Genomic DNA, 12,893 nt, shown 5'->3' with positions numbered 1-12,893 from the left:
AGGATTCTAACATCTCCCTTGAGTTATCACCTTGTTTCAAGTTGAGTTAACACTAGGATTCTAACATAGCACTTTAGGATTTGTCTATTATCTCTTTTGGGTCTCACAAGTTGGATAGTACTAGATAGGGGTTTGAAATCAAAGTCTCATTCTGGTGCTATTTAGATTACAATTAATATCCACAAATACAATATAAACATGTGTGTATATGTTATATATACACGCATACATGTATATATATATATATATAGATGGATAGAGAGAGAGATATTATAATTCCAATACTATAAGAATCAAATGCATCAGGTGGCAAAGAAGTAGATTTAGAGTTATCCTGAGATCCAGATATGAATCTTGGCTATGCTATTTACTGATTGTATAATATATTGTCTTTGAAATTCAGTGTCTTCATATATAAAATGAGAGATTGGAATAAATTATCTCAGGACTCCCTTTTGGGGCTAAATTACATAGCCCCAAGTTTGCCTTTATCTGAACTTCCAAAATATATCAGGATGTATTGCAGCTTCAGCTTCCAAATAAAAATAATGGCAGCAGGTGGGTAAGTTGACAGACGGGTAGCGTTTTATTTGATGAGCATGTTTGCTGCCATCCAAGAGGCATGCCAAATGTAGTGTTGTAAGAGAGCCAGAACTGCCTATCATTGTATCTAGGAATCCATGACACTGAAGCATGAGAAAAATCCACTTCTCAAAATTGTGGTCAGCTACTTCTTTGGGCACTAAATGCAAATAAAAAAAAAAAAAAAAAAAAAAAAAAAAAAAAAAAAAAAAAAAAAAAAAAAAGACCAGCATATTTTTGTGGGGAAGGGGGTTAGATATGATGTAAAAGAAATCAAAGAACTAGTTTCAGTTTTCCAGGACCTAACAGTATGATGAAGTGACAGAACAAACACACACATACACACAGATACATCAAAACACAACAAAACATATTAACAAAAACAGATGAAGGTAAATTCTGTTCAGAATAATAGCTTCTGTTGATATAGGACTTCATATCATTTTATTTCATCTGCACAATGACTTTGTAAGCAGGTAGCATATGTTTTGCTGTAGGTAGTGATGTTATACCCATTTTATATCTAAGAAAACCAAGCCTCAAAAGACTAACATGATTTAGTGAATGATGGATTGGGATTAGAACCTAGGTATTTAGACCTTATCCAGTATACTTTATAAAATATATTGCTTTTCTATAGATATTGACATTTTTGGCAACATAGTATAAAGTAATGAGTGTTCATTTTGGAATTAGAGAGATGGGATGAAAATCTGCCTATGACACAAGCTGGATAATCAAGGTCAAGTCATTTCACTATTTCCTCATGGGTAAATTGAGGATCATAATATCATTTATCTATGTTGCATGAGATCGTTTCAAGTCCAGAACAAGTAAAGTTTTATAAAGACTCCTGAATGATGCTTAATCATGATTCCACTGCTATGGTAATATCCTCCACTGATAAAAAATTTTAACTCTCCCCCCCTGAGATGCTGCTGTGGCTGAAAATTAATTTCCTGGGAAGGCACTCTTTTGGTTAACATGCTTCTCTCTCCTTAGCTGGGCTGGCTTTTGGACAGATGACAGATGTACAGTCTACCACCAAAACCATACTTTCCAGCTTGTAAAACCCTCCTGAGTAGGTGAAAAACTTGTACTCCCTAGCACAGCTTTGAAAGTCCTGGTATACCACCCTGAAGTAATGTCATTGTAGTCTATCATAATCAGAATAGAAAGAGCTTTTCTCAAAACAACCTTTTAAGATCCTTCTAATGGGGAAGAGTTAAACAAATGGTATGTGAATGGAATGGTATATGATTGTGCCATAAGAAATGATGAAATAGGTTCAGAGGAAACTAAGATCATATAGTGCAAACTGAGTGGAATTAGGAGAACAATCTATATAATAATAATTACATTAGAGAGAAAAGCAACTTTGAAAGATTTTAGAAATTTGATCAACAGTATAATAATATACAAGTTCAAAAGAAAGAAGACGAAACATACCACTCACCTCCTGACAGAGAGATTATGAACTTTTAAAAATGTAGAGACTCAGATACAACTAACATGGGAACTTATTTTATCAAACCAAGTATATCTAGATATAGTTTGTTCTATTTTTTAAATTGTTCAATGGGTCGGGAAGATAGAGGAATGTACTTGTTACCTTAGAAATAAATTAACAAAAAAGAATTCTTTAGATAGGAAGTACTGTACCTTTATAAAATTCAATTTAAAAAAAAATTAAATCTGCAAACTTGTTTGCTGTTTACCATCCAAAATAAAAACTCCTAAACTTGTGAGGTTGGTAGTACAAAAACTATTATGATGCTTTTGTGAATCTATTATCACTTTTATAGGTGAAGAAAACAAAACTCAGAAAAACAAAGTGACTTGCTAATAGTCACAAAACTATTACATGACAGATGACTTTGAACCTAAGTTATAAGATCATAGCATTTAAATTGGAAAAGAATCTTGGAGATTATCAAGCCTAACCCCTTTATTTTACAGAGGAGGAAGCTGAAGATTAAAGTGTAAATTGCCTTACATCACACAAGTAATAAGCAGCAGAACCACAATTTAGATTTAGACCCTCTAACTTCTAGTATAATTATGATTTTTAAAAATAGCCTATTGTATCTCATAGTAATAGAATCAAAGTTCTTAGTTAAATTTCTTCATTTTTTAAAAGTATGTCTATAACTTGTTTCATTACGGCTGCTTGAATGAGCACTGTCAAACTTGCATATTCTTTCTCACAGGATTGTTGGAAGTACTTTATTAACCTCAGACTTATGTAGAAATTTTCATCATTTTTGTTATTCTTGTTATCATCATCATCATCATCATCATCATCATCATCATTATTGTAGTAGGTTCAACTTGTTCATTCAGAGAGCAAGAAGCATTTCATTGATCATATTTCTTCTTGATGTTTTCTATTAATTATATATGTTTCACAGTTTCTTTGGAAGGCTTGCAATCTATTAAATGAACTGCTAATTGAATTTTAACACTATTTATGTTTAATGAATAGCTCCTTTGTCACACTAGACATGAAAATGGGCTTTGCATGCTATTGAGTTTCCATTGAACATGTTAACTATACACAAAAATTAACATCAATAATTTATTTCTGTTGGCAAAGGGGGAAAGAACATTTAAAATTTAATGAGGGTAGCAATTTCCCACAATTCTCTTTGACTGAATAAGGAGATTGCTAATAAATGGCCAAAGTTTTTAGGAAAAAGGAAGAGAAGGCCAATGTTTGAATTTTAAAAAGTAGTCTTGTTTTCTGGCAGATTGATGTAGGCCCTGACTGACAGGTTCTCAAGAATAATATGTCATTTTGGTATATTTACTCTGAATGTGTAATATATTTCCATGGGGAGGTAAGTTTTTTCAAAAGGTCTATTGGCTCTGTTGAGCTACAGACTCATAAGTTCTTCAGCTTTTCAGATTTTGCCATTTCCTGAATATGAAATTATTAGCTCTCTGACTTTGGGCAAGTCATTTAATCTCTCTATGCTTTGGTTTTGTCATGTATCAGTATGGTAAGAAAGCATAACTGAGAAACTTCAGGAAGTTGTGTGTGAACTTGCAATATACACACATATACCCAATATATCCACTATATCCAAGGCTAGATCTCCACTTTAGCTAGTATTATATTCTGAGACAAATGGAGACAGCTCTTTGATGTTTTTCCTTATTTTGAGGAATCAGAAAATTGGCACTTTCAATGACTATTCTTTAAAGGCTATCTTGGTACTATACCAGAAAAATGGATTAGAAGTGAAAAATTTTAGTTACAGAATCTGAGAGTTATAAAAGGGTTTTCAAAAGTCTCTAGATCATCCTGTTTCCAAGCTGTAATACTCTCCACACTATCTGACATATGATCAGTGTGATATATTGGGGGGAAAAACTATATTTGGAGTTAGAAAACCTTGCTTTGACTCCTAATTTATTACCCATGATTTTGGGCAAGAAACTTCTCCTATGTACTTTTGTTTTGTCATCTATAAAAGGAGAGGGTTGAACTAGATACTCTTTATGGTCCCTTCCAATTCTAAATTTATATTATTTTTGTTAATGACATCTCCTTTTGAAGACTTTCAGTAATGGGAAGGGAAGGAGAAAGGACTTACTACTCTGTCTCCTGAGCTAATCTGTTCTGCTTTTGATCAGCTTCAAATCATAGGGAAAATTTCCTTCAACTGGTACTTTTTTTGGTCATTGGATCAAAAGATCATAAGTTTACAGTTGAAAGGGATGTTGGAGATTATTGGGTCCAATATTCTCCTTTTACATATGAGGAAACCGATATACTGAAAGGTGAAGTAATTTCTCCCCACTCTCAAACACTATATCCATACTCCATGCTTCCTCTTGATCAGTTGAGATGGTTGTTTTGGCATTCTGTAAATGTAGCAAAGACAAAAATTATCTCAGTTTTTGAGAGAGCAAATAGCTCAGAGAATTCTGTTTCTCTCTCATCTCTGTTCATTCATCTTCCTTCTCCAGCCTCCTTTACATTTTTTGTATCTTTGTATTTATACAAGTCAAAAGCAAAAAAAAAAAAAAAAAAAAAAAAAAAAAAAAACCTAAAAACCCAAGGCAGTTTTAAGCCATTTTTGGAGTAAAACTATTCTGAGCAGAGTTTTTTTAGCAGCAATGCCATTTATTCTCAGAACAGGACCGACAAATAGGCAGATGTCTACTCCAATTCCTACTTACCAAGACAAGTTACCAAGACCCTCTCTTGCATTTTGCAAAGATTAAAGTTCTTTGTAAAGAAATTCTTCTCAAACTTTCCCAAAAAATCATGCCTTAAGAGCCAAAGAGAGATTGACATTCAAGTTTCTTTTCTTCCAAATGCAATGCCAATATTCTTTGGGAAGGCAAAATCAGCATTTCTAGATTGCTGGGTAAAAGGGAAAAGGAAAATATAAGGAAATATACTGTGGTTGGCTCAAATACAAATTGTTGGGTGAACTCTGTTCTAATCTGAATAAAATTTAAGAATTTTACTTAAAGTTTTCTAACTTAATTTAGTTGTTTTTAAAAATGATAAAAGGTAACATTTATGTAATATCTTAAGATTTGCAAAACACTTTACATGTATTAGCTCATTCATCTTTAAAAATCCTGATTTTATAAATGAGCAAAGTGAGGCAGACAAAAATTAAATAAGTTGCCCGAGATCACAGAGTTAATAAACATTTGAGGAAGGATTATCATTTTAAATCCTCAAATTAGGTTTAACATACATAGAAAAGAGAGGCATCTGGATGGCTCAATGGATAGAGTACAAGATTTGGAGTTGAGAAGACTTAAATTCAAATCTTGCCTCAGATACTTTCTAGCTATACAATCCTGATCAAGTTATTCAACCTCTGTTTCCCCAATCCATTGGAGAAGGAAATGGCAAACCATCCCAGTGAGTTTGCCAAGAAAACCCCATGAACAAGAAAATCCATAGGATTTCAAAAATTTGGGATAAAACTGAACAATTGAACAACAAAAAATTTATTGAAAAACAATATGATGCAGCAGAAACAACAGTAGACTTGAAGTTTGAAGGGTTAAGTTTGTAACTGGCCATGAAATTATTAGCTTTATCACTTTGGGCAAGATACTCAACAACAGGTTCCTCATGTGTCAAGAACAGATAACAGTACTTACACTGCCTACTTTACAGGGTCGTTTTGAAGGGGAAAAAGCCATGTAAATATTAAAGTGCCATAGGAAGTAGCATAGAATAGTTGGAAGTAAGGGAAGAAAATACCGCAGATTAGAATCTAGTTTCAAATCGCAACACTGCAGCATGCTACTTATATAACTATAAGTGAATTTATTCAACCTCTCTTGATTTCACAGTCCAGATTTTTATAGCTTTGGGAACTGGAAAAAGTCTTTATAAATGATATAATTTATGTTTCTTTATTTTACACAAAGGAAAATAGTTCTAGAGAGGGAAAGTAACTTATCCCAAGTCAAACAGCAAGGAGCTATTAGAGATAGAATGCAAATATTGTCCCTCGGACCTTGCATATAATTCTCTTTCTACTAAATCCCTATCTCCCAGTTTTTCATCTATAAAATAAGGATTTTGAATTAGATGATCTTTAAAGTACCTTCCAGTTCAAAATTCTATAATTCTGTATGTTGTTGAGTCATTTCAGTCAAGTTCAACTCTTTATGACTCCGTTTGGTTCCCTTTGGCAGAGGTTCTGGAGGGATTTGTGGGGAGGGATTTGCTGTTTTCTTTTCCAGCTCATTTTACAGATGGGGAACTGAGGCAAACAGGGTTATGTGACTTTCCTGGGGTTATACAAGTAGTAATATCTGAGGTTAGATTTGTGCTCATGAAAATGAGTGTTTTTGACTCCAGGACTGGAAGTTTATCAACTGCAACACCTAAATGGTCCATAATCCTATATAAGGTGAGAGGAGGGTTATGGTGGCATTTCTCTCGTCAATTTTTTGTTGATCTTTATAGTTCTCTGAATATACCCCCTTTTTAGTTGAGATCTGTGAGGAACTATTGAATCTTCTGATCTTTAACTGCCATCTCCCCACTGTGAAATGAAGACAAAAGTGTATTCAATCTCGATGTGAATCAGTAGTGTAATGTAGCCAAAGAAGCGAATGTGATTTCAAGCAGCTTTATAAGAGACTTTGCTTCTAGGAATAAAGGAGCAATAGTCCATCTGTACTTTGCTCTGGTCAGATCCCATCTGGAGCATTGTGTCCAGTTCTGTGAATCACAGTTTAGGAAAGACACTGTTAAAACAGAAAGCATCCAGTGGAGCACAGCCAAGACTAGAAGAGCTTTGGTAGATGTCATAAGGAGATTGGCTGAAGGAACTCAGGTTGTTTAGTTTATTTATTTATTTATCTATTTATTTATTTGTTTATTTTGCTGAGGCAATTGGGGTAAAACAGAAAGCATCCAGAGAAGCACAGCCAAGACTAGAAGAGCTTTGGTAGATGTCATAAGGAGATTGGCTGAAGGAACTCAGGTTGTTTAGTTTATTTATTTATCTATTTATTTATTTGTTTATTTTGCTGAGGCAATTGGGGTCTGGCCCAGGGTCACACAACTAGGAATTATTAAGTGTCTGAGACCAGATTTGAACTCAGGTCCTCCTGACTTCAGGGCTGATGCGCTATCCACTGTTCCACCTAGCAGCCCCATTGTGATCTCTTTTAGAAACTGCCCTCCTGATTCCCCCATGCCTTAATAGATGGTTTTTAAAATGTACTTTGAATGAAGAAGTTCGAGGCCTGACCAGAGCTGTAGTGATTATCTTCTACACACTGAATTAGTCCTGGGACAACAAATGCCCCATTTCTAGGCCATTCACTCCCTAAATCTTTCTAGCATGATGGAACTTGTTATAACTAGAGCCACACTGATTCTTTGAAAGTACAGTCACCTCCACCCTTGTGAAGTATCTGAGGAGGAAAACTGAGGGTTAGCCTTATTATTATGTAGGCTGAATAACTTGGCTCTAAGTCCCATGCTTAAAATTGGAGGTGCAACTGGAAACCAGGTCTCCTGACTCTTAGATTGGTGCTCTTTTGACTGAACTATATTACTTTTTCTAGTTCTCTTTCTCTGTGTGTGTGTTTCTCTCTCTCTCTCTCTCTCTCTCTCTCTCTCTCTCTCTGTCTCTCTCTCTCTTTCTTTCTCTCTCTCTTTCTCTCATCTTTCTTTCTCTCTTCCTCCTCCCCAAATTAAGTAGAGGATACACAGTGACTCTGGGAGCACTCAAAGAAGGACAGAGATGAAAAAAGTAGCCTGAAGTGACATCTACAGCTACTGTAGATATTATTAGCAGGCTCCTTTCAGAATAGGAAACCTCCACCTCTAAACGATATCTAATCCTTTTCTCTTTGTACTCTTCAAGCAATTTGAAAAGCTGCAGATTTCAGAGGTTCTAGTTTGGTCAAGCTAAAATCTGAGAGCTAGGAATCTATGTAACAAAAAAGCAGAAATATGTCATGGCTGAGGAGAAGCCTATCTTTTTTTCTCTAATAAAGCTCTTACCATATATATATCCACAAACAGATGCAGAGCATCAGAAGTTTCAGAACCATAAGATCAAAAAGCCAATCAGGGACTGGACTTTATCCCATAGATCTAGAGCATCTCCCTTCTTTCTCTTGTCTTCTGTCAGGGCTAAGTCTTGATGGAACAACCAGATTCCTTTTTCTTGGCCCATTTCACAGAAGTTTTTAGTAGGGCTAATTTCTCGAGCATGATGGTTCTGGATTTCAACATAACTTCATGACCAATATTCTTTCATATCTTTATTCTAAATCTTTTTTTAGTTTCTGCTGCTGGATAATCCAGGTTTCTTTAAGGCTATAATTTACCCACTTTCTTTGGTCTTTGGTAAATCGTTCCTTTTTGAATGTTGAAAACTATCTTTGCATATATTTTGAAAATAAAAGGCTATTATTAAAAAATAAAAATAAATATTCCCTTCTTTGAAGATCTCTGAAACTTCTTCCTTTGAGCCATGTTTGCACTTCTGATGGTAAAAAGAGAGCATTAGCTTTTTTATAACAGAAGATCTTAAGCTGGGTTCTACAGAAGGATTTCATAGAGTTTGTGCATTTTGTTTTACTTGATATTTTAATAACTATATTTCGATATAGTTGATTTTTTTGGTAATCTTATGTATTTTATTTTATGCATTTAAAAATGTTATCTTCAAAAAGGACCATAGGTTTTACAGAGTTCCATGACAAAAAAGCTTAAGGACTCCTGCTTTAGACTAACAATGTAGAGTTGAAGGGATGAAAACTCATCCCATTTAATTTCTATAGACTTACTATTAAGTTAATATAATTGGCAAAGCTTGTTAAATCAATGAAATCTTTTTTTTGTTGAGTGCAATTTGACAGGGGGAAAAGATTGGAAGGAAGCAAAATCCTCTGAGTGTACAAGTCTAAGATTTTAAATCTGAATGTAACTAGGCATTGAACCATAGGAATCTTCTTTTTTCACTTGTAGGTACTGTCTCTCTTTTTTACTCCTACATCAGAGTATATATTTTTTACATTCAGGCAGATACATTGTTAAATTGGAGTCAATTTGTCTCCCTTCTTTTGATTCTGACAAATATATTTTAAGTGCTATTTTTATAATCTCCTTCTTTCTCTCCTTAAATTCTGTTTCCTAACTTCCCAAAATTTAGACATAAGTTTCCAGTCTTATTTCCCATTATTCCATCATGTATTTTACCTAAGTAAATTGGACAATTAGCTATTTCCATATGTAGTCCTGCTCTCTTCTACCTCTTTTCACTAGTATCATGCCCAGAAAGTACTCTCATCTCTTGCCTGCTGAGAATTATTTTTCTTGAAATTCTAGCTCAAGTGGCATCTCTTTCATGAAACTTTCTGTTTACCACCAACTAAAAATCTTCCTTCAAATTCAAATTTCTTAGAGCAATTTCTATGGATCTTTCATTTGCCCTATCACACTTCACCTTGTATAAACCTTATTTGGATCCTTGTTTTGTTCTCCCATTTGGTTTTTAACTCTTTAAGGACTGGAGATATGTTTTCAGCTGACTGTTAGTGGATAAAATGCTAGACTTGGAGTTTGATAGAACTGAGTTCTAATTCTGCTTTATACATTCACTAGAGGTGTGTCCCTGGGCAAGTTACCTATTCTTTCTCAGGATCAGTTTTCATATGTACAAAGTGGAGATAATAAGAGCACTTAGTATATGGGGTTTTGTGAAGATCAACATAATCTTTGTAATATGCTTGCAAATTTTTATTTTTATTTTGTCACATTTTGGTAGCTTACCATATGGCCCAGTGCAGTGCCTTAATAATTGGTATTTACTCAGTGTTTCTGTGATTGAATAAAATTAAAATGACAAGTTATATTGTGACATTGGTGTTACCTTGGGCAAGTTGCTTTACCTTTTTGAGTTTTGATTTTCTCATCTGAAAAATGACATTGTTCTTAACTTGGGACATGTGAACTACTGCTCTACATCAAGATATGAACTGGGTGATAGGAAGATGGTAGTGACAAATAGTATTTACTATTTAGGAAATATTTAGTATTTAGGAAATTCTGAAGAAGGAAAGGAGGGATATGAACTACTACTACTACATCAAGTCTTCACGTTATCTCTATATACCACTTTTTTTGGGGGGGTCTTTCCTTTATTTCTAGGTTTATTTATTGTTGGGTTGTTTGTTTTTTGTTTTGTTTTTCCTTATTACAACTAAAAGTGCTACTGTGGATAGTTTGATATATATTGAACTATTCTTTCTGTAACTGACCTAATCTTAGGTATCTGCAAAAGTTCTGTCCTAGGTACTTTTCTCTCCTCCCTCTATTTTAGTGATCTCATTACTCCTTCATTTTTCCTTTTTGATTGATAATCTCATCAATCCATATGGATTCAATTATCATCTCTATGCTGATAATTCTCATATCTATTTATTCAGCTCTAATCTCTCTCCTGGCCTTTGCATCTCAAAATGTCTATTAATGAATTAAACAAACTGTGAACATCTTAAACTCAACATGTTCAAAATTGAACTCATCAGTGAGATTTCACTGAGTTTAAATCCAACCTTAGATAGCTGTTTAACTCTGGGTATGTCACTTAACCTATCTTGGCCTCAACTTCTTAATTTGTAAAAAGGTTGGGGATAATAATAGTAACTCTTTGACAGGATTATTATGAGGATAAAATAAGTGGATATTTGTAAAAAAAACAAAAAACAAAAAACAACACTTTGCAATCCTTAAAACACTATATAAATTCTAGCTATTATTTTCCTTAAAAATCTTCCCTTCTTCAGAATTTCCTAAATATTAAATATTTTCTAAATAGTAAATACTATTTGTCACTACCATCTTCCTATCACCCAGGTATGCAACAAAAGTGTCATCCTTGATTGCAACTCTCACTCCCCCTCTATACCTGATATGTTACTAAGTCCTCTTGAGTCTATCTTTGCAAAATCTGTCATAAATATCCCCTTTTCTCTGACATAGCAGCCTTTCTGATGCAGGCCTTCATTACTTCAGGTCTAAATTATAATAATAGCTGCCTCAAGTCTCTCTCTATTCCACGCTAATCTCTACTTCATTGCCAAAAAGATTTTCCAAAAGCATAGGTCTGATCATTCACCCAACACCTATTAATAAGTTCCAGTAGTTCCCTCTGTTTGACTTTTTGTTGCTGCCCTCTTCCTTTTTTCTGAAATTACCTATTTAATCACTTTAAATTTTGGATGTACATGATTATTTGTATGTTTCTTCTCCATTAAAGTATAAGCTTCTTAAGGGTAGGGATTGTTTTTGCCTTTCTTTGTATCCCTAACATTTAGCTCAGCACATGGAGAAAAAAATGCTTAATAAATGCTTCTTGACTTAATTTGACATCCTTAGGATATATGTTTAGTATTGAGATCTCTAATTCAATGAACATGAATAATTATTTATAATTAATAATTAAATAATAAATGATTATTAATTAATAATTATTGATTAATAATTAATTAATAAGTATTAATTGATTTTTTCACATAATTCCAAGTTGTTTTCCAGAATGCTCAAACCAATCCACAGTTCTACTAATAATACATTAGTAATATGTCTCCTTTGTTTCTGGCTTTAGTCATCTTTAACAACTTGATTGTTACAAGGCAAAACCCCAGAGCTGTTTTGATATTCTCTGTTCCCTAGATTTTCAGGACAATAAACTTTCCTTGATTCTCCTCTGATCTTACCACTCCTCAAATCTTGTTTGATAAACCATTATTTCATTTTTACTTGGAGTAAGCTTATCCTAAAAATGAGTATACCACCGGACTCTTTTTTCTCTTCTAAACTGTACCTTGATAATCTTACCAGTTCCCAAGAGTCCAGTTACCAGCTCTAAGCAGATGGCTTACCTAGATATCCCAAACTCAACCAGAAATGGAACTTATAGTCTTTATTCATTATAGTCTTAAAAACACATATCCTAAAGGCCTCATTTCTAAAATATAGAGAGAATTGATTCTAATTTATAAGAATTCAAGCCATTTTCCACATGATAAATGATGAAAGGATATGAATAGACAATTTTTAGATGATGAAATTGAAACTATTTCCACTCATATGAAAGTGTTCCAAATCACTATTGATCAAAGAAATGCAAATTAAGACAACTCTGAGATACCACTACATACCTGTCAGATTGGCTAAGATGACAGGAAAAGATAATGACAAATGTTGGCGGGGATGTGGGAAAACTGGGACACTGTTGCATTGTTGGTGGAGTTGTGAATGAATCCAACCATTCTGGAAAGCAATTTGGAATTATACTCAAAAAGTTATCAAACTGTGCATACCCTTTGATCCAGAAGTATTACTACTGGGATTACATCCCAAAGAGATATTAAAGAAGGGAAAGGGACCGGTATGTGCCAAAATGTTTATGGTAGCCCTTTTCATACTGTCTAGAGATTGGAAATTGAATGGATGCCCATCAATTGGAGAATGGCTGAGTAAATTATGGTATATGAATGATATGGAATATTATTGTTCTGTAAGAAATGATCAGCAGGATGACTACAGAGAGGCTTGGAGAGATTTACATGAACTGATGCTAATGAAATGAGCAGAACCAGATCATTATATACCTCAACAACAATAATATATGAGGATCAATTCTGATGGAAGTGGCTATCTTATGCAATGAGAGGATCCAATTCAATTCCAATTGATCAATGATAAACAGAACCAGCTACATCCAGTAAAAAAATACTGAGAAATGAGTGTGGACCACAACATAGCATTTATACTCTTTCTGTTGTTGTTTGTT

This window comes from Antechinus flavipes, chromosome 2 (genome assembly GCF_016432865.1).
Source record: "Antechinus flavipes isolate AdamAnt ecotype Samford, QLD, Australia chromosome 2, AdamAnt_v2, whole genome shotgun sequence".
Lineage (NCBI taxonomy): Eukaryota > Metazoa > Chordata > Mammalia > Dasyuromorphia > Dasyuridae > Antechinus > Antechinus flavipes.
This window is presented reverse-complemented; position numbering follows the sequence as displayed.